The sequence below is a fragment of the Pinus tabuliformis genome, chromosome J, assembly GCF_031772625.1.
Source record: "Pinus tabuliformis cultivar Carrire ecotype Pingquan chromosome J, CPIR1, whole genome shotgun sequence".
NCBI lineage: Eukaryota > Viridiplantae > Streptophyta > Pinopsida > Pinales > Pinaceae > Pinus > Pinus tabuliformis.
Genome location: NC_142295.1, coordinates 587,148,869 through 587,169,647, shown reverse-complemented (window position 1 = coordinate 587,169,647; position 20,779 = coordinate 587,148,869).

Genomic DNA, 20,779 nt, shown 5'->3' with positions numbered 1-20,779 from the left:
CAAGGTGGACCCCAAAAAGATCCAGGCAATGCAAGAATGGCCTCAACCTAAGACTTTGAAGAGCTTGAGAGGATTTTTGGGTCTCACAGGCTATTATCGTAAATTTGTCCGCAACTATGGCCGCATAGCGAAGCCCCTCACTCAAATCCTAAAGAAAAATTCCTTCTTCTGGACCGAGGAAGCACAACAGGCATTTACCGCGCTAAAAAACGCCATGTGTACCACTCCAGTCTTAGCACTACCTGACTTCACCAAATCCTTTGTCATTGAAAGTGATGCTTCGGGTACAGGTATTGGGGCGGTCTTAATGCAGGAAGGGCGACCATTGGCCTTCACAAGCCAACAACTCAGTGGGAGGAATCTGGGACAAGCTACCTACGAGAAGGAAATGATGGCCATCTTACATGCAGTCGAGACCTGGCGACCTTACTTATTGGAGCGACGTTTCCAAATCCGCACAGATCATCACAGTCTTAAATATTTTCTGGAGCAACGCCTATCCTCCCCACAACAAAACAAATGGTTAGCCAAAATGCTGGGATATGATTATGAGATCATTTACAAGAAAGGGAAAGACAACAGTGTAGCAGATGCATTATCGCGCCAATTTGAGGAGGAAAGTACTCTGCTCGCAATTTCCCTTCCCATTCCAGACTGGATTGAAGAAGCTCGCAGGGAATGGTTTGCACACCCAGGGCTCTCCCAACTCATTTCTCAATTGCAGGTAGATCCTAATTCCGGCACGGGCTACTCGTGGTAGAATGATATTCTTCGCTACAAGGACAGAGTCGTCATATCACCAACATCTACCCTCAAAAGTCGCCTTTTGGCATAATTGCACTCATCTCCCATTGCAGGACATTCGGGCTTTCAGAAGACGTATGCTCGCACCAGAAGATCATTCTTTTGGACATGCATGAAAAAGGAAGTCCTTACATTCGTAGCCGAATGTGATGTCTGTCAACGCCACAAAGGGGAAACCGTCAACACACCAAGCACCTTACAACCATTGCCCATTCCGACCTCCATTTGGATAGAGGTTTCTATGGATTTCATTACAGGTCTTCCAAAGTCAGGGAACAAGTCAGTCATCATGGTGGTTGTGGACCGACTGTCGAAGTATGCTCATTTCTGCGCCCTACCCCACCCGTTTACACCAACCTTGGTTGCTCAAACTTTCATGGATCAGATCTTCAAATTACATGGCATGCCCACTTCTATAGTGTCCGACCGTGACCCGATCTTCACCAACAATTTTTGGCAGGAACTCTTCAGACTACAAGGCACTCAACTCAAACTCAGTACTTCATATCATCCGCAAACAGATGGTCAAACCGAAGCTGTCAACAAATGTCTAGAAACCTACCTTAGGTGTTTCACTTCAGAAAAGCAACACCTTTGGGCACAGTGGCTACCTCTGGCTGAATGGTGGTATAACACCAACTATCATGCCACCACCAAAATGACTCCCTATGAAGCAGTATATGGTCAACTTCCACCTTCCCCTACTTCTTATCTCAAGGGATGCTCCAAAGTACAAGCAGTCGATCAACTCCTACAACACCGCGCAACCATGATTGCCCATCTTCGCGAGAATCTTCATCAAGCTCAGAACCGCATGAAGCAACAGGGCGACCAACATCGCTCAGAACGCCAATTTCAAGAAGGGGATCAGGTCTTTTTGAGGCTGCAACCATATAAGCAAACACCACTCAAAGATAAGGGTTGTCAAAAGCTCTCTCCAAAATTCTACGGACCATACCAAGTACTTCAGCGCATTGGAGAAGTGGCTTACAGGTTGGCTTTGCCACCTACGGCAAAAATCCATCCAGTTTTCCATGTATCGTGCCTCAAGAAAGTGATTGGGAACAATTGCCGCGTTCAAACCAGTCTACCGGAATTAGACGAAGAAGGTTCAATTTGGCTTCAACCCGAACAGGTTCTAGACACCCGAGACAAGCACCTGCGCGGCCACATGATTAAGGAGGTCCTCATCAAATGGAAAGACACATCCCCGGAAGATGCAACTTGGGAACCAGCCACTATTCTTCAGCAGTTTCTGCAGCTTCAGCCTTGAGGACAAGGCTAGTCTTAAGGGGGAGGGCATGTTAGGGTCCCACCCTAACCCCCTTATATATGTCATGGGATCACGTCATAGTCAAGAGTCAATAAAGCCCATATTAATATTTGTAAGTGGTTAACCCGCAATTAATGACGGGACCACAGTTAGTTGCAAATGGGCGGTAATATTAGATAGATGGTAATAAAACCCACGGTATTGGCCCGTGGTATTGCATGTATGAGTCATATATAAAGGATAGAGACTCCCTGCGAGGAGTATCGTGTCTTGTTTTTGTAATCGAGCTCTGCTTTATTGGAGGTTGCCCCCTCGAAGAGGCCTATGAACATTTTTCTCTGAATAATAAAATCATTGCTATTTTGTGTTCTGGGTATCTTTTCTTCGCATATTCAGTGTTCTCGGTATTTTTTCTCGCATATTCTGTGTTTGGGTATTACTTTGCAGGTTAAGAGCATAACAACAACCTTCAAGAAGATCCACACGTGCTCGAAAAGTTCCAAGAAAATATGATGATTTTGAAATAGGAAGTTCTTCTAAAGGTTATTCGGGTAATGTTTCTCATGACTGTGAATTTGATTATTCTACAATTAGTGAACCCAGTTCTTTTGAAGAAGCTTCTAATTGTGATGAATGGAATGCTGCAATGAAAAAGGAATATGTTGCACTTATTAAGAATGGAACTTGGAGTTTAGTGGATCCTCCTGCAGGTGCCAAACCCATTGGTTACAAATGGGTGTATAAGATCAAGTATAATGCGGATGGTTCACTTCATAAATACAAGTCAAGGGTTGCAGCAAATGGCTATGCTGAGAAGGAAGGTGTTTACTACACAGAGACATTTTCTCCTACAACATAATGGGGCATAATTAGAACTATTTTTTCTCTTGCAACTCATAATAGTTGGAAGATAGTAACACCATATGGATGTTAAAACAACTTTTTTGAATGGTGATTTGAAGGAGGATGTTTATATGTTTCAACAAGAAGGTTTTTCTGCCAAAGGAAAAGAGAAAAAGGTATGTAAGTTAGTGAAGGATTTGTATGGACTAAACCGAGCATCTCGTGCATGGTATGAAAAGTTAATTGAACACCTTCTCAAGTTGAATTATAAGCTAGTTGATCTAGATGATGCACTTTTTTCGTTAAGAAAATTGGAAATTCATTTGTATATTTGGTTGTGCATGTAGATGATTTGATGATAACAAGAAACAATGATGACTATATAGCATCTGTTAAAAAAATTATTGAAAGTTTTCGACATGATAGATTTGGGTTTGTTACATTATTATTTAGGGATTGAAGTTTATTAGAAACCCAAATACATTTTCATTTCTCAGAAAAAAGTATATTGGACAGTTATTCGAAAAACTTGGGATGTAGGATTGTAATCATGTCGCTACTCCTATGGAGCAGAATTTGAAGCTTACTTCCACTGAAGGAAGTATGTTTGACGATCCAACAAAGTACAAGAAACTTGTTGGAAGTTTTAATTTTCTAACTACTACTCGATCTAACATAACGTTTTTTGTAAGGATACTTTCCAAGTTCATGCATCATCCATGTGAAGTTCATTGGAATGCAGCAAAGAGAGTACTAAAGTATTTGAAAGGCACTCCAACATATGGCATCAAATATTCCAAAGTTGTTGATTTCCATCTCACTGGTTATTCATATTTTTATTTTAATGGAGATAAGGAGAATGCAGTCTCTACTTCTGGTTATTTGATGAGTCTTGGATCAACAACCATCAGTCAGAGATCACGCAAGCAATATTTTCCTGTTGATTCTACCACTGAAGCTGAATACATTGCAGTAGCTCAAGCTACAAAAGAAATCATTTAGATTTGCAAAAGACTTGAAGAATTGTAGGAGAAACAAAAGGCTTCAACTCCACTACTCATTGAAAACTCTTCTGCAATTCAGTTGGCCAAGAATCCCAAGTTTCATGATCAAAGAAAGCATATTAACACCAAATATCACTTGATTCGACACTATGTAGAGCCAAAAGTTATTCATCTGACACATTGTCCTACTTCAGAGAAAATTGCAGACATATTTACAAGGGCACTGGGACATGAAAAGTTTGAAAAGTTTAGCATGTTACTTAGCATGTCCAATGTTCGTTTGGATTAAGGGGAGAATTTTAACTAATCCTCTGGGATTGTTATTGCACAATATGTAATAAGTTTGATATTCTGTTTTTACAGTTAATAAGTTACCGAGACACAATTGTCTCGTACCTAGATTGCACATGTATAAGTAAGTGATTTTATCATTAATACAATGCTCTTTTATTTTTTCCTTTCATTGTGGAGTTTATTCAGGCTTGTACAAATATTACTAGAAATTTCCCCAGAAGGTGCAAAGAAAGGCCTATAGTAGTTTTAAATTGAAAGAATTGTACTTTGTTTTGAAATAATAATTGTTATATACTCTATCTGATATTTTTTTTGATGTTTTGCATAATAGATCTCCCCAGTATGGAGGTTTCGGACCCTAAAAACTTGCTAATTTTATATTTGAATGAATATGAGAGAATTGGATATATGGACAATAAATTGTATCGCATGATCAAAGGCCTAAAAAGACTTGAATCTAATCATAATTGATTTTCACAAACTTAACATTCAAATTTTAAATATGGTGAAAATAAAAGATCATTGAACAAGAAAAATACGCAGTGAGGGAGAAATGTTGAGCCAGAGGAAGAATGTTTGTGGTGGATACAATAAGGCTAAGCATTATACGATAACATCCTTCAAAGTCGGCATAAGCATGGGAAGAGATTTATAAATTATAACATATATTTCACACAAAATGAAGTTGACAATCACCTCCTCATTCCAGCCTTGTGCTTCCACATCTCTTGTTGTATTTGTTCTTTCTACAATTCTGACAACTCAATTGTTTTATTCGTGAATTGTGATCTAAATCCATTAATTGATCGCAAGAATAGTTTCTATTCTGAATCTGTACTAGAAGCACTAACATTGTTCCTGGAAGTTGTGTTCTCTATATAGGAAAAATATTCTATGGAAGGGATGAATGAATGGAAGAGTTTCCAGTAAATCTATTCAATATTTCCCTTCTTGGACAATTTATGTATTCTTAAAAAGAGATAAAACCGTTTAAAGCAAAGTTTCACAGCCAAAATTCCCATACAGTCAGATAGAAATATAACTTTTGAAAAGAAATCTTATGAAATTTAGAACAAAAATTTCACATAAAAATAGCTAAATGCGTCCACTTGTTAATTTGCTCCTATATACATAGCGTGCAAAAGCATACGGATCAACAAGTTAGTAGATAGTTACTGCGATAGTTTAAATTTAATATTTTTCTACCACTTAGATTATTGTTTCTCATCTCTTGGCAATAAGTAATGGCTTTTACCACTTACATCCTTTATAAAATATATTTTACTAGTAACAAGTGACAAGAAGAATGCAAGCTTGCCTATATACAAGTAATAAAATACAGAAAAAAGGTTACAATCTATAAACTTATTTAATGATTAAAATATTACTTTTGTACTATTTATCTGACACTTAATTACAACCTTCCAACATATAAAAACGTAAAACATCAATTTTTTCACAATTATATTATACATTAATCCCTAAAATTAATTTAAATTCCTAAAATTTGACACTAACTTTGTTAAAAAAGAAGTTCATTTCTTACCCACAAGAGACTAGCTAAACAACAGGGGGGAATTTATGTAAGCAATGGAGAATCCCTGAAGAGTGAAAGATGGGAATATTGCAATTTTTGGGTTCAGGAAAGACCGAGAAGTGGTATTTACAGTGTTCTATAAATGATAGTTCTTTGACTTTGTGAACCTCCGTTCAAAAGCATATCTAACCCTTTCTATAAAACATAGGATAGAAATTTATAGGTAATTGCAATTAGTGTCAGAGAATTTGCTAATAGTCTAGACTCCACAACAAGAATAAGGCCTTTAAATAATAACTATAACAAGTGAGATTTATTTTCACAATATATAGTGTTTGTGTGGACCTTTGAATTGTTTACTGAATACTAAAATAGACGAGACCCTATCAACTATGGAGCTCCTGAGGCAAAAATTGTGTACACATGAATCTCATCAATATTGAAGTAGGAAGTTGTTGTTACCACTTCCGAAGCTATCATATATGCCCATTTTCTGAGAGTACAATTTTTTTCAATGACTAAATAAGGATTTATTGACCTTTTTATCAAGTATACTGATCTGCAAAGAGAGACACTCATATATCACATCCTATGATGGCATCGATAATTGTTCTAGATATGAAGTGATAGCATTGTAAATTTAAGCATATAAGCCAAACATGTTGACTTGGAACCTCTTATTATTGATACAATATGCCATGTTTAAATCCTGATTATTTGAATATCTCCAAGGTTCCAAACACAATAAGGTAGCAATTGTGTACATGTGAATCTCGTATGTACTGAAGTGCTAAATCATCCTGGAATATTCTTAAGATTCTAGATATGCTCATCTATCTCAGAGTAGGATTCCCTTGAATTATTAGTGAAACATTAGTATTTGAGTTTATCCAGTATACTAATCTCCAAAGAAAAAAGAGCAACACAATAATATTTTGCCTTCCTATGATGGCATTGTTCCAAATGCAAAGTGTTAACACTATAAACTTGGACATGTAGGTTGAACACAGACGCCGAGAAAATCTTCATTTGTACAAGATGCTAATTATTTCAATAGTTCAAAACATGATACAACAACAATTGTGTACCTGTGAATCTCATCTATATTGAAGTGGGAAGTCATCATAACTTCTTCTAAAGCTATTACATATGCTTGTCTTTTGAAAGCAAGATTTTCTCAAATGACATTTCTAATCTGGTATACAACTTTGCAAGGAGTTGTACTTATATATATTACCTTCCATAATGTCATCGTTCCAAATGTAAAGTAATTACATTGAAAATTGAGCATATAGTCAAAAATGTATAAATTGAAAATAATTTTTAATAGGTAACAATACACATATCCTGATTATTTCAACGATTTGAAATCAATAAATTCTAGCTTTTACAGACCAAGAACTGGAGTGATGCCTCTAAAAATATAATCGATACATTAATTTATTAGTCTATATCATAGAAATCTAAGCTGACTGAAAAAATTCACAAAACACTGCTCGAGCTTCACATTTGAAAATATTACTATCAAATGAGTAAGGAATCAAAGCTTTCTATATCAATTTATAGAATGAAACCTTGACCTTTCAAAGTCGAATTTAGAATATATTGTCCAATCAAAGTTTTCACCAAACTCTAGAATGTATGTGTGAAACTGAACTAATGATAACCTATGACCAACGTATATGTAGGTCTCAATCTTTCTTTCTAACAAAGAATACAATCGGGATTCATTTTCCAAATCCAATGCACTTGTAGCTTCATCCAAGAAAACCATGTTGGGTTCATGAAGGAAAAGCCTAGCAAATGCTAATCTTTGTTGCTCACCGCTACTGAGTACATCTGCCTAGTCACAGCAAACACCAATCCCCCATTTCTTCTCGGAAGATCATCCAATGAGACACATTCAAGGTAACTCAACAATTTTTCATCACTCATATATTTAAAATTTCTATTAGATATTGGAAAGAGTAATTGATCCTGAAGTGTACCAAGTGGCATATATGGCTTTTGTGGGAGGAAAAACATTTCCTTTTGAGATGGTCCTTGGATTACCCCTTCACCCCTATTCCACAATCCTGCTATAACTCGCAACAATGAATATTTTCCACATCCTAAAGGCCCCATTATCAGCAGTGATTCTCCAAGAGAGAGAGATAGTTAGGTTTTTTTTTAAATCTAGTTCGTAAGTTGGGAGTTGTTATGTGTAATCCTGTAATAACTAAACCTTTTCCCTCTTCTCGTGAGATATAACCTATGCAAGAAATGTTTAAGAGATTACACACAACAAAACAGTCAGTTTAAAAGTGGAAGCTTTAAAAGCATGAAAATAATTTAGGCATTCACATTAAATATGCAGTGGGGAAGATAGAACATACCAGTGGACTCCTCAGTTAGAGGTGTTAATTCATTATACACCTGCAAATTTTTTGAGCTTTCCTACGAGTGCGGATCAAGATGACAGAGAAAAGTTTGGTTTCCACAATGATTACCTAGAGCTCTAAGAAGTGCATCTAACCACTCCATCTGTGCAACAAGACCACTGTTAAGTTCATGATCTAGAGTCAGTAATTGAAAATGACAAGCTGACAAAAATAATAGTTTCTATTTGATTGTGATTACAGTGATTAAATAAAATTAATGTATTTAAGAAATCAAAAGTTGTTAGTGTTGCTAAAACACATATACAAACAGAGCACAAGCATTGAACTGAAGTAGTGCCCAGGAAATATACCACAAGCAATACATCTAAGCTACATATTTTGGAGAAATGGCAACAAGAAATTCTAGTTTAATTTGTCCATGAATTAATATTGAATTTTATTCTCATAGCAACTTGTAAATAGTTAATTAAGTTTAATTGACTTAATTAGCTTAGGAATTTAGAGTTGGAAGTCTTTTTGTAGTCATGTATATGTTCTCCATAAATTTTAGGGGAACAGGAAGAGTTTATTTGAGTTGTAATTAGATATCTCAGTTTGACTGAGTTATAGATAGTTAAGCTAGTTCTAACTATTGGTGGAACTAGTAGAGGTCTAGTAGTGAGTTGGTGCACTTGTGCATCCTCGGTGCTACTCCATCTAACTGAAGATTCTCTCATGAGAAACTCATGCATGATAGTTCATAGAAAGACCCAGTTGAGACTATAGTGCAGGGACAGTGTACTATCAGTGGTAGAATCATTTGAGTTGTACAAATCATGCATGCAATCAGAAGAGGACCTAGTTTTGGATTGCGCAGTTATGGAAGAAGGAATTCCCAATTAAATATGGGCTATTCCTCACAATAATGGTGCAAGGGAATAGGGGCTCAAAAGGCAGCAGAAATTGGCTAAGTGTTGGTCAGTGTGGGCTTGTGAGGCAGAGAGTTGATCATACTTGTGTGGAATTTTTCTTGTGAGAACAAGATTTGTATTATCACTCAAATTTCTAATTAATCAAATAGATAGTCATGGTTTTGAGCAGTGGATTTCACCAGAGAAATAATTGTGTTATGTGTCTTTGATTATCTTCCTCTTGTCGATTATTGTTTTCATCTTTTCTTGGTTTTCGCCATTTAAATATTAGAGTAGATTCTTGTCTTGTGTTTTAGTACATTACATAAGCTATGAACCTACATGAAAATATACATGGTATCAGAGCTAAAGATAACATACAACAGGGGATTTCAAAGTTTTGAGTTTTGGGTTACAGGTGAAATTCAAATTTGCAATACATACTTTAGGATCAACAGATGGCGTTTTAAGGTTTGCTACTCGAATATGCCTTGGAAGGCAACTCAAATTATATAGCTTGGAAGGATAGAATGGAGGCTTTGCTGGAGGATAATGGCTTGAATGAATTCATTGATCAAGACATTCCTAAGCAAGAAACATCGAATGCATAGAATTTGGTCAAATGGAAGAAGTGTGTGGCGAAGGCAAGGAGGATAATCCTTGAGGGAGTTCAAGACCACATTGTATCGAGTCTCCATGGGAAGGAAAATCCATATGCTATGTGTAAAGCATTAACGAACCTATTCCAGAACAACAGTGACCATAGGAAGTTGGCACTGAATGACAAACTTCAAAAAATCAAGATGGAGAAATGCGAGACCATTCCAAAATACTTGATCAAGTTCACTCACTGTCATGATGAGTTTGGAAGTGTTGGAATAACTGTGTTCGAGGATGATATGGTGAGCCTGGCTCTCCTAGGCCTTCCCAAGAGTTGGAATAGCTATTAGGACTCTGTCAATGGGAGGGAGAAGATGCAAGATTCAGAATGACTGTGGTCGGATTTGATGCAGGAGGAGATCAGAAGGAACACTAGAGATGGTTCCTCATCAAAGACTGATGATGAGGAAAATTGTGCCTTAGCGAGTAAGGCAAGGAAAGGGAAAGGGAAGGCGTCCCATTCCAAATTGGATTCTTTCCATGGAGGTAAGAAGAAAGACATGATAAAATTTAAGTGCTTTCATTGTCATGAGTTGGGCCATTTTGTTACAAATTTTCTGCTCAATAAGTCCAAGAAGAAGTCCTCAGAAGGAGCGGCGGGTGAGGCTTTGGCATCTGAATTCGAATTGGACTTTACTCTCATTGCATGCATGGTGTCATCAATGATGGTTAGTGTATGGTATCTTGACAGTGGAGCTTCATTCCACATGACTAGTGACAAGGAGTTGTTCAGTGGCCTAGAGGAGAAAGATCTCTAGATGCATATAAAGGTGGGTGACAACGGGAGGTATAGTGCTACTAGCTTTGGCACAGTTACTTTTCAAAGGGAATAGGGTGCTTGTTATAGACATTTTTGTGCCTTACAGCATGAAGCATGAAATTCAATAATATAAGGGATCCAAAGTCCCTAAACATGTTGTTCCTACCCCTAGAGGAACAAGGTCAGCAAACCACAGCACTAAATATCAGTTCTCCACCTGAAAACACTCAAAAACAAGCTAATTCTGGATCATGTCAACTGCTCCACTGAGCATCTGCGCTGAATGTCAATTGCTCCACTATGTACCTGCGCTGAATGTCAACTGCAAAGAAGGCTACCTGCGTTGGGCGAGTTTGGCCAAGTGGCACAGTCATTCCTCAAGGTGTCAATGCCCAGGAAGCTTCCAAAATGACACTTGGATCAGGGAATTCGACTGGTGATGAGTAAGAGGGTCTTGATCTCCAAGTGGAAGCAAGAACCTCCAAGTGGACTCAAGAACTGAAGAATAACTAAAGTGGGAAAGGACATTAGTCAGCTCCATGCCAAGCTCAAGCTGACTCATCCTTTCTCCAAAAATCCTATATATAGATCTCTCTCATGAGGTCTAGGGAGGCTGGAATCTTGTGAATGTAAGGAAGTGCTGTTGGTTTGAGTATAGAACTATTGGGTGATTTGCTTGAAGGAGGTGAAGAGGAGATTTCTTTCTGCTGGGAGGTGATGCTGGATTGGGCCTTTTATGGTTGTATCACTTCCTGAACTTTACTTCTTCCATTAATAAAGCATTTGAGGTTCTTCTATATGCATGTGTCTCAATGGTGTATTGTTATACTTGTGTATTTGATTTATTCTAATCCTTGAATCAATTATGAATGTATGCTTCTTGTAGTTTCCCTCTCTTGCCATTTTGCAGGATCTTGGTGTAGCTGGGCCAGTGAAAGAGCAAGGAGCTGGGAGCAAGCAGCAAAGAGAGAAGATTGGATCAATCATTAGCGGAAGACAACGGTTAGTGGATCTCTTTCTCCCCTCTCTTACATCTCATAAAGAAGTAATCTCGAATAGCTTTGCTTTGATTGTTGTTGAGGTACTATCACCCTTAGAGTGGGATAGGGTCATTCCGTATTGGATACTTTTCCCAACAACAAATTGGCGACTCCACTGGGGATCGTATCTTGTTGGTTGCTTGTGTTTTTCTATTCATTTCATAAACACAGGGAGTACCGAATCGAACCACATTTGGATCTTTCAAATGCAAAGTAGAGGGCAGCTACTCTAGCTCAGTTTCTGGGCATGTTTATGATTTGAAGAGCTGATCCACAAGGACTCTGAACAGCTCTTAGTGATAGCTTTTCATCCTCCTTTTCATCCCTTAGTGTGTACTTGATTGATAGCTTCTGATTTGGCCAAAAACTGTGAATTTTTGAGCAATCTGTGACCCGGAAACTGAGAAAAACGAAAGTTTGTCTCTTCAGTGCAGGCACTGTGAAGGTAGTTTGCATTTCAGCGCAGTTCCCAAAGGGGCTACCTGCGCTGAAGGTCAAACTGCCAGTGTACTACCTGCGCTGAACCAGTTTTGCCTAGAGCTACTGGGGTTCCCTCCTGTTTATTGCCCTGTTTTCACCCTTGTTTTTGCAGCCTGTTACCAGTCAATGTACCTATCTGAAACCAACTTTCCTTGCCACTATTCTGCCTCGGTTGTATAAAGAAACTGTATTTGTTCTTTGTGTATTTCTTATATCATTTACAGTTTCCCGTAACGAAAGTGAACTAGTCTTGCTGTGGCCTCTTAGATCTAGACCTGTGTTAAGTGTCGTTTTGATCTTAAGAGTTAGTTTGTTTACTGTTCATAGCTGATTGAGCTTTTGCTTTCGTCATATGGTTTGAATTTATATATTTCTAGTGTCGAAACAAGTAAATCTTAAGGTGTCTTTTGATTTTGGACAAGCTTGTTTGCTTTCACTTGAAATTGAATTCAAAGCTATACAACAGCTTTCTTTTTGTATTACATCAACATTAAGGAAGAGAAAAGAAATACCTGCATTTTGCATTTTGCATTTGATAAGTTTGCATGTTGATTTAGGGAAAAAGTGCATTAGTGTATGCTCTTTGATCTGTGTGAAAAGATTTTGTCTTTCTTTTCCCTCAGTAGTTAAGATTTTCATAAGTCGAAAAGATTGAAAAAGCTTGCTTCTCATCTTAGACTGCATTTAGGAATTTGTATCAAACATCTCGTGGTGAACCTTGAAAGGCAAACTTTAAAAAGATCAACTTAAAATATATTGAATGAACCTAACAACGCTTTGAAACATAACGCAAACACATAGAGGTCTAAGATAGAGACGTGTTCCGGCGTCGTTAAACATAGTGACTGTCGATCTCGACGAAGGTGGGTGATTCGTCCTGAGAGTCGGTGGCACTAATACGGACTTGTGCTCCCACGTACCGTCGCGTATATATTGGGAGACCCCTATAGGCATATATCTTTTATCCATAGGAAGCCGTGTCGGCCGCCCTACTGATCGCAATGCAGTGAACACAGCATTCACGAAGATCGACCACTCGTACCGTAAAACGTATTCTGTGGTTTTGCGAAAGGTTTGGCACACCCTCTGCCTAGATCTCCAGAGTAGTTTCTTTTGGCCTTTTTCAAAATCTATAACTGAAAAAGTCCATCCGAGAATTTGTCACTTCGGGCTCGTTAAAACATCGAAGGAGACTAGAGTCATCTTTAGCTTTTTCTCGACTCTTAAAAAGTGAAAAATCAAGTTGTGTCTAAAAGCGTCTAATAAAATTCATTCAATTCGGAAACACAAATTTCCCCTTTTAATATTTTGGTTGATCGAGTAATCCGCAATCGTGGAAGAAAGTCAATTGAAACCCCGTCGTTCGCGGAGGCTTACGAGTCAACCGTCTTTGTCTCCGGAATCAAAAACAGTACGGACAAAGCGGACTCGTTTAACCGGTTCAAAATCTCCTATAAAAGTTAGAACAAGTGTTCCAACTGCATCTGAGGTTCCAGTTACTCCAAACATTTCTAGAAACCCTGCCTCTATAGAAGAAGTTCAACAGCCACAGAAGGACAGTAATACTGATCCTAGTCTGGGGGCAAATACTTGTGTAACTGAACCAGTTCCATCTGTAACCGGTCCAAAGAGTTTTGTTCCTCAAACAACTGTCGCTGTCGAAACAACCACTTCTTCGGCACTAGAAATATTTTACGGACCTGACGGTCTTCCTCTTCCACCGGGTTTGATTGCGATAGAGGAAATTGCAGAGGATCCGCAAGTAAGTACTCCAACCCATTTTGGAGTCGGGGTCACTCTATTTCCTTCAGCAGAAGTTAATCCACCACAAGTGGAAGTTCCTGTAGAATCGCTAGGCAATCTATTGGATAGACTTAAGATGTCTGAACAACCGTCATCATCCAGGACTATGTCAAATGACACAGCGACAGTAGAAGCCCCTGCCGTCACTCCGACGATTTTTGCCGGCATACCAGCTGTCCCGACTAACTCACAACAGCTAGAAGGAGTCCACCAAGGGACTATTTCTACAGTATGGTCTGTTCCAGTTTGTTCATCCGGAATAATACCCGGCAACTCTTACGTTGAGACTCGACAGATCGACCCTCATGCAGGTCAATTTGGGCCATCCAGTCCTCAAGGACTAACAATCCCTCTGAGTTCCGGATTGCTACCGTATGGGGGGCAGTATGCCCTTTCATTACCTCCTCCGGGAGGATATATATATGGCGGTTCTCAACAGTATTCAGGTTATACTGGAATTGCATCAAGTAGTTGGGTACCTATGCTACCTCAACAACCAAGGGTTGTATATTCTATGCAACAGTGTGTACCTATGACGAACATCCCAACCACACCGGCTATTGTAACTGTGTCACAAGTTCAAGCGATACCTGTTACATGTCAACCTCAGATTTCTCAGGTTGTAATGCAACAGCCACTTGACCATGGGTCACAACCACAATCGCCAACTGGTGGGGCGACACAGGTCCAAAAGGGTACAATTACCCCACACCTTGGTCCGACGGTTAGCATAGCACAACAGAACATGGCTTCACAACCATGGTTAGTGCAATACCAACAACCACAATTCCAGCAAGTATACCAAGGTTCTGAGCAGCAGATCTTTGCGAATAGTGGACAACCGTATATCCAAAACGGTCAAAACCAACCACTTTATAGTGGTCAAGTCCACCAACCGTATCAATCATACCAACATCAATTACATTATGCTGGTATGCAAAGACCCACTGCTCAGGCGATTCCATCGTACCCTAGTTACGCTTCGCCTAACCTGAATCAACAGTTACCATTCGTGGCAACTTTAGAGTTACCTGATTTACACCGGTTAACCAACGATCCGATTGCTTATGCCCCTTGGTGGCCAGCGATTCCTCATAAACTTCCATCTGACATTCCTAAATTCAATGGAAATCCAGGTGAAGACCCATCGAATCACGTGATGACTTTTCATCTGTGGTGTTCGTCGAACACCCTTAACGATGATTTGATAAGGCTTCGCCTTTTTCAGAGGACATTGACAGGTCCAGCGGCTAAATGGTATATTGAATTGCCAAGAGCCTCTTTCGACAATTTTAGTTCCCTAGCCACGACTTTCTTAACCCATTTTCAATTACCGATAAGGTATGAAACGGGAACAGAAATATTAACCAACTTCAAGCAGACAACTGCCACCCATATATCTGATCATATACATGAGTGGCGTCGTCGTCGCAGGATGGTGAAAACATACGTTCCCGATCAGCTGTTAGCTGAATGGTTTATAAAGTCGTTACTTCCTGCTATAACGGAAGATGTGGCCAAGGGGGGAGTCGTAACAGAGGAGCAAGTTATCGCTCGTGCACAGTATTTGGACTTAGTTTATACTCAGTCCGACACGCTCTACGACAAAATACCCGACGCTCCTAGACCGGAATTTTCAATTCCTCCTCCTCCTAAATCAAATAGTGACTCTCATGCTGGTGACGGTGTGATTGGCACGGCGAACGCGAAATCGATAAAGGCTTCGTCAAAGAAGGCCCGTAAGAATTCGGATCAAAATGAAAAAGAAGAAATTCTTGCTTCAGAAGTAAATGCCGTATCGGAAGATAAAGGCAAAGAAACCAATCAACCAGGAAGCAAGAAGAAGCAAAACAAAGGGAAGAAGAAGAAACAGGGTGAGTCATCCCCTGGAAAAAATTCTTCAAACCCTCCTGGGAAGGGGAAACAAAATTATCCATGTCTAATATGTGATGATAAGGATCATAGCACAAAAAATTGCCCATTCAAAGCTGAGTTAAAGAGGTTCTTTAAAAGTTCCCAAACCTCAGCTGTGTTAACTGATCCATTTCCCAACCCGGGTCAAAATCTGGTTGATAGTGGAAATGCTTCCCCGTCGCAAGTACTTATGTTGTCGGTTTCAAAACAGCAGAATGATGCTTTGATTTCGACAAGGAACAAAGATTACGGGAATCCTCAGTTGTCGAACGAAAAAGGTGAAGATCAACCAAGTAGTTCGACAACAACTTCGACAGAAGTTGTAACGCCCACCATTCCTGAATTAACAATAAAACCGCCAAAGGGAGTAGTACACAAGTCGACATTTAATCCTCGCGCCAGAGCGGCGCAGCATTATAACATAGTGGAAGATTTGGCACAATCGCCATCCGCTATGTCGACTCTTGAGGTATTACAAAATTGTCCATCCCGAAGGCAGGCATTGTTATCAGCTATTGGTGGGGTTGATCCTAAAGATTCCAATCTTGTATCCTTTGATCACAAGGGATACGATCCTCAGTTACCAGCAGCAATTAGCTTTCCTTATTCAAGTGAAAGCCCTCAACAAAACTGTTCACAGAACAATTATTGATGAGGGAGCATCGACATGTATTATGTCGATGAGCTGCTGGAAAACTTTAGGATCTCCAACCTTGTCTCGATCATCGACGACATTAAAAGCTTTCGACGGAAGGACTTATACCCCTTACGGTATCCTTAATAACTTGAAAGTTGAACTAGGAGGAAAAACAGTAGAAATTGATGTTGAGGTCATTGATGGAAATCTTGACTATAACATCCTACTGGGTAGACCATGGATTTATGCCATGGCAGCTGTCGTGTCGACTTATTTTAGGAAGATCGCATTCCCGTTTGAAGGAGGGATTACGGTCGTCGACCAACAGAACTTCCTCCCTAATGGTTCACAAGTTACAGGAAGCATTCCCATGATCCATGAAAGCAACCATTCACTTCAAGATATCGGAGTAGGATTATTGAAAGACCCCACATTGATGGGAACTTTCGCGCTACCACCTCCTATTTATATAGGAAATATACCGTTTGTAGCAACCTGCAACATGATATCTTCTACGAAGGTCGACATGGATCGTTCAATGGTTTTGCCCCCAAGCCCTTTAGAAATATTGTAGCAATCAATGTTTCAGGCATGGGAGGCGAACCCAAATCAGCGCTCGTCAAGCGTTTGGGTAGATAGGACTAGAGAATATGGAACCCCATTAGATCCTTGGTCGAAAGTACATGGGACTGACGAAGGAATCTTACAATCAATGTTGATTGAGGGGGCACCATGGAATGATCACCACCATCGTTCCCTTCTTCCGGAATATGAAGAAGATACTCAAAGTGACCTTTATCACCCTTCAATTTTTGAATTCCTAACAAATACTGTAAATACGGTGGATTCCGAGCGAAACCTATCCAATATTGAAGAGACTATAGCCATAAACATCTCGACAAAGACAGATGTTGTAGAGAATATTTATGTCGGCAAAGGTTGTTCCCCTTCAGAACTGGAAATATATAACGCTCTTTTTCGCAAATTCAGAGATGTCTTTGCTTGGTCATATGATGAAATGCCAGGCATTGACTCGAGTATCGTTGAACATGAAATTAAAATGTATCCTGATGTCAAACCAGTAAGACAATGGCTTCGACAGGTACACCCCAAGAAAGCCGCTGCCATTAAGGCAGAAGTTGAAAAACTTCTCCATGCTGGATTCATCTACCCAGTTCCTCTAACCGATTGGGTATCGAATATTGTCCCTGTTATGAAGAAACAAGGGACGATTAGAGTGTGTGTCGATTATAGGGATGTAAACCAAGCTTGTCCGAAGGACAACTACCCTACACCCTTCATCGACCAGATAATTGATGAATGCGCCGGATGTGAAATCTTTTCATTTATGGATGGATTTTCCGGGTATAATCAAATAAATATCTGCCCACAGGACCAGTCAAAGACTGCATTTATTTGTCCGTGGGGCACATTCGCTTATCGAAAATTACCCTTTGGTTTAAAGAACGCAGGGGCGACGTTTCAGAGGGCAATGAATTATGCCTTCCATGACATCAAGAACATTGTTCAACCTTATCTCGACGATCTTCCGGCTCATTCGCGAAAGCGGACTGATCATCCGCAGCATTTAAGAGCGATATTTCTACGTTGCCGACACTACAAGATAAGACTCAATCCACACAAATGTGTGTTTTGTGTCGGTTCTGGTCGTTTACTTGGCTTTGTAGTCTCTAAGGATGGGATTCGTCTCAACCCCTGTAAGGTTCAGGCAATCATTAATTTGCCTCCACCTTCAAATTTGCTTCAGATTCAGAAACTCCAAGGGAAAGCAAACTTTCTGAGGAGGTTCATCCAAATTACGCAGAACTTGCTAAGGGTTATACTCGTCTTTTGAAAAAGGATGTACCTTTTGTCTGGGACCAGGTGGCGCAAGCTTCCTTTGATGCTCTGAAAGATTGTCTAGTAAAAGCATCATTAATGTACGCCCCGGACTATCAAAGAGATTTTAACCTATATCTGGCTGCAGCGGATACGACCATTGCGATGGTTTTAGTTCAAGAGGTCGATGGAATAGAACATCCTATTTATTATTTAAGTAAAAACTTAAATGATACAGAAAGTAAATATTCTTATGTTGAAAAACTAGCGCTTGCAGCTGTTCAAGCGATTCAAAGGTTTCGACATTATGTCCTCTTTCGGAAAACTACCATCTTGTCAGATTGCAACCCCATGACTTATATACTATCGCGACAGTTGCTGGGGGGAAAATATTCAAAATGGATAGCGATCCTTCAAGAGTTTGATCTGGAATTTGTAAAATCCAAATCAAAGAAAGCTCTAGTTTTCGCAGAATTATTATGCGATCTCCCATCGTCGTCCAACGATGAAACATCGGAAGAGTCAATCATGGACGAAAGTTTGTTTCTGATATCTGCAAGCAATGAGTGGTATGGAGATATCATAGTTTATCTCCAAACCCAAAAATTCAGGCCAAACACCTCTCGCTCTGAACAAAAACGTATACGATACCAAGCAAAAGACTACATGATCGTCGGTGATACACTTTACCGTCGTGGTGTCGATACAGTTCTGAGGAGGTGCCTTACCCATGAGGAGGCCGAAAAAGCCCTGAATGAGTGTCATTCAGGCGCGTGTGGGGGGCATCAATCTGGATACGCAACAGCACAAAAAATCTTACAAGCAGGATACTTTTGTCCAACCATGTTCAAAGATTGCATAATCGCAGTCAGAAGTTGCCATGCTTGTCAAATTTTTGATAGCAAAACCAGACGACCACCCGCACCTTTACAGCCGATAGTTGCTGTTGGGCCCTTCGCCAAGTGGGGCATCGATTTCATGCAATGCAACCCCACCTCGACCGGGGGGCATGGGTATATAATAGTCGTTGTTGACTATTTTACCAAATGGGCCGAGGCGATGCCTACATTGGATAACACTGGTGAAACAGCTGCCTTTTTCTTTTTCAATCATGTAGTCGCCAGGTTCGGCGTACCACAGGCTATAGTTACAGATCATGGGTTGCATTTTCGCAATCACATGATGGTCGAATTAGCTGCCAAGCTAGGGCTATCTCACGACAGCTCTACCCCGTATTATCTGCAAGCCAATGGACAAGTTGAAGCAATCAACAAGGTCCTGAAGCGTATGTTGCAAAGGATGATCGGGGTTCATAAAAGAAGGTGGCACCTAATCCTGTACTCAGCATTGTGGGCTTACCGAACGTCGACAAAGAACGCAACCGGGTTCACACCTTTTCAATTGGTGTATGGCCTGGAAGCAGTCTTGCCAATCCAGTGCGAAATTTCGTCGCTTAAACTCGCAATTGATCTCCTCCCCGGAACTTCAGAAGAAGAAGCTCGTTTCTTGGAATTAATCCAATTGGATGAAACCCGTCGTGATGCCGCTTTGGCTAACGAAGCCCATAAGAAACGAGTCAAGGCTCAGTTTGACAAAAATGTCAAACCCCGTGTCTTCTCAGAAGGTGATTTGGTCTTACTTTATGACCAAGAATCCGATAAATTGGGAGCAGGTAAATTTAATTCCTTATGGATGGGCCCCTACATTGTTAAAAGGGTGTTAGCAAAAGGAGCCTACGAGTTAATGGATTATGACGGAATTCCACTGGCGCAGCCCCGCAACGGGTTGTACCTCAAGCGTTACTATGCTTAAATAGTGACCAATATGCATGCACTTCGATTTGCGTTATTATGCTGGGGGCATGCAAAATTAGATACGAGTAGTTTTAGCATAAAGTTCATGCTCGTTAAAAAATAAACGCAAGATCCGAGCAGTTTTAGCACATAGTTCATGCTCGTTAAAAAATAAACATAAGACTGAGCAGTGTTTTGGCGCATTCGAGCTCTTTAAAAAATGAACCCAGTACCGCTAAATAACCATTTGAGACCGTAAATTCATCAGCCATAAAAAGCCTTGGTCGTGTTTGCACCTGCCACCTCCACTTTCATTTGGCCGATCGTCCACCCCCATATGATTGTTTACCCATTTTAAGGAACAGCTGCGAAGAGTGATTTCACCTAGCCATCCTTGTGACACTGCCATGATTGGAGAATTCCAACCTGTACCTGGAATCTGCTGCTATCCCTGTTTATCACTCGTCCCTCAAAAGACGAGTCTTCTTTGAGCTCTTTTCATCTGACTCGTAAAATATGAAAAGTTTGCCGAGTTTTGGCCTTCCAGCTCGTTAAAAGGACCGGAAGAGCTATCCCTCCCGTAGATTTTAATATTTTTGGACCTGAGGGATTATTGCACAAAAAGGTCGAGCGCTTGTTTTATTCGGCTCGTTAAAATTATCGAAAACTCATCCCTTCTGTATTGTTTTATACTTTTTCGGACTTAAGGGATTAGATGACAAAAAAGGAATTTTGGAGTTAACTTTCCGTACCTTTTCAGACTCTCTAAAAATGAAAAGGACCGAGTTTTCCTTGTCGTTAGACTCGTTAAAATGATTAAATAGCGA